Raw genomic sequence first — 2,773 nt, 5'->3', positions numbered from 1 at the left:
TTACTAAAATAACTAAAATAGATAATACTCCTTCGTTTCTAAGCTCTAAATGCATCTTTAGAAGCGATTCAATGTCAAGGCCTATGATTTTATTAGGTCAGTCGGTTAGCTCTTTCTTTACATGGTCGGTAGAGCATAAATGGATTTTAAAGAAGATCCCGCTAGCAATAATTAGAGAATAGTGGAACATTGAAAAATCTCAGAAACATCATTCTTAGAATTTACAATTAGTTTTTGTTCTTTCCCTTTCTTTATTAATAAAAATTCAACTAGTCATCCATAGCAAATTTTACCTTGGCTACAGTTGAGTTCAAAATTAGCTCGATATGGCTTCTATAAGAATATGCACCGAGGAACCAATTTTAGGATGTCTAGATTTTTTAATACTGGTTTTAGAATGGTCCTACATTGGCCAATATAGAATCTACATTGGCTAAATAATGGATATAAAATATCGGGTGAATCTGACATTTGTATATTGAACTGTTATCGGTTGTAAAATGGCTGTAAAATATCGGGTGAATCTGACAATTGTATATTGGACCGTTATCGGTTGTAAAATGGCTGTAAAATATCGGGTGAATCTGACAATTGTATATTGGACCGTTATCGGTTGTAAAATGGCTGTAAAATATCGGGTGAATCTGACAATTGTATATTGGACCGTTATCGGTTGTAAAATGGCTGTAAAATATCGGGTGAATCTGACAATTGTATATTGGACCGTTATCGGTTGTAAAATGGCTGTAAAATATCGGGTGAATGGGAAAATTCTATATAAGGCCAAAATTGGAAAAATAAAGGCCCTTTGAACTCAGCCAAGATTCATGAATATTGGTCCAATGAGGGCCGAAGTTATTTTTCTGCTTAGGATTAGATGTTACTTCATTAAAAACTTCATTCGCTTCAAAAAATATACAAATTGGAAATACCATTGCATTCAACAAACTCTCCATAGTGCGTGGAAATGCATTTTACCCTTATTTTGCCTCTCTCGGCCACTGTGGTTCTTCTTGTTCTGCTTTTTTCTCTCTTGGCTGCTGTGGTTTTTCAAGTTTTGTTTCTCACCTTTATTTTTTCATTTTACTTTGGCAATTTTACGTTTTATATTTCAAATCATTTTGGTTTCTTCTCATTCACGTTTGGCAAGTTTTGAAAATGGCTGCCTGTTTCTGAGCGCTTGAAACATGTCGACTGTTATTTCTAGTTTTATATTTTTGAAGTCATTGAAGTTTTTAATCAAGTAATATACTACATCTTCTATTTCTTGGGATTATTACTTTAATCATTAGATGGTATTTTAAATTGGTAGTAATCGGGGAAAATAGTGAAATAAATGAAACGTTCAAGTGCGCTATGTTTACTACGTTTTTCAAATACGCTAATAAAAAGATATGTTCATTTTTGTCAAGCATGAAATGAATAATGTAGGGCTCATCAATTTTGAAGAACTTGAGGGGGGCGGAGCTTCGGAAGTGATAGAAGTTATTAACGAGAATGATTGTTCCTACGTTTTACCGTTTATCTCTGTCAAAATTGAAATTATTATCCCCTTTTTAATATACTTGAAACAGATAGATTTTTAATTTATTATTTTTTAGTTCTGTGTCTGTTAGTTTGCTAACATCGGGAAATTTTTATCAATTTGTTTGGCTATAAAATGGGGTGAAAATTGCTTGCAGTATTTAGTAAGCAATTAAATCTAGTATTTGTATCAGATACAGAGCTGCAGTTGGTAAAATTGTCCGGTTTAATTAGATTGAATGTCTCTTTATATTAAATTCAGTTTGACTATGATTTAGCAGTAGAAACTGCGGCTTTAGTGGTCAGGAAGTAATTAAAACATGTATTCACCATAATCATTAACACAACAAGGCTTTATTTTGAAGAGATTTCTAAGCGACCCTCCGGGTGACAATGGTTCTTCAGTTCTTAATCATTGGGATTCTAAAATCTCTTTCAACTGATAATTTGCGCACACTAAATCGGCTAGTCAGAAAGTGGTCATGGTTTTGAGTGATGGTATACATTCTGTTTGTAACCGTAACGATTGTAACTTTTTTTGTGAAGAAGGCACCGAGTTTTAGTAAAGACTTGCGTGATCTAGCTAGTGGGGAAGTGGCTAAGATTCCAAGATTTTTTCCTTTCTTCTATAATAAAATAATAATGAAGATGATAATAATGTAGAAATAAAAAATTAAGTATTTGATTAAAAAATTATCAGGCTCTATTTTTTCTTTTGTATGAATATAACTTTTAAAAAACGGTAGGCTGAATAGCACAATACCAAACAATTCTGTTCTATTCGGGACTGTTAGACCAATAACATTTTTGTGCAGCTTTTAAAAACAGCAGCATTAATCTAGATACTTGACTTTTCATCACTAAGTGGTTGCTTGGTAAGTAGTAAGTGTGGTTGCAAAATTATTTTTATAATTTTTTGTTTCTTTTATTTACTATTTTTTTAAAGCAAAATTAATTTTTAAAATTAATTTACTATTATAAATTAATTAAATAATAATAATTATAAATTAATTACTTTGGGAGTCACAAATCATTAAGTGAAGGAAAAAATCGTTAATAAAATATGATTAATTAAAATCATTGTGAATCAGAGAAAATGATTTGAGTAAAAAGAACGTTCCGTGCAGGTTCTACTACAAATTAATGAAGTTTAAACAAATTTCCTGTGTGATATTTGTAAAAACCGCACCTGCAAGGTGAAAAAAAATGTAAAGCTGAAAATGTATTTAAAATTTTTTTAAGTTTTATA

The sequence above is a fragment of the Parasteatoda tepidariorum genome, chromosome 4, assembly GCF_982258835.1.
Source record: "Parasteatoda tepidariorum strain Cologne lab strain chromosome 4, Ptep-v5.0, whole genome shotgun sequence".
In the NCBI taxonomy this organism is placed as follows: domain Eukaryota; kingdom Metazoa; phylum Arthropoda; class Arachnida; order Araneae; family Theridiidae; genus Parasteatoda; species Parasteatoda tepidariorum.
Note: the sequence above shows the minus strand (reverse complement) of the source record.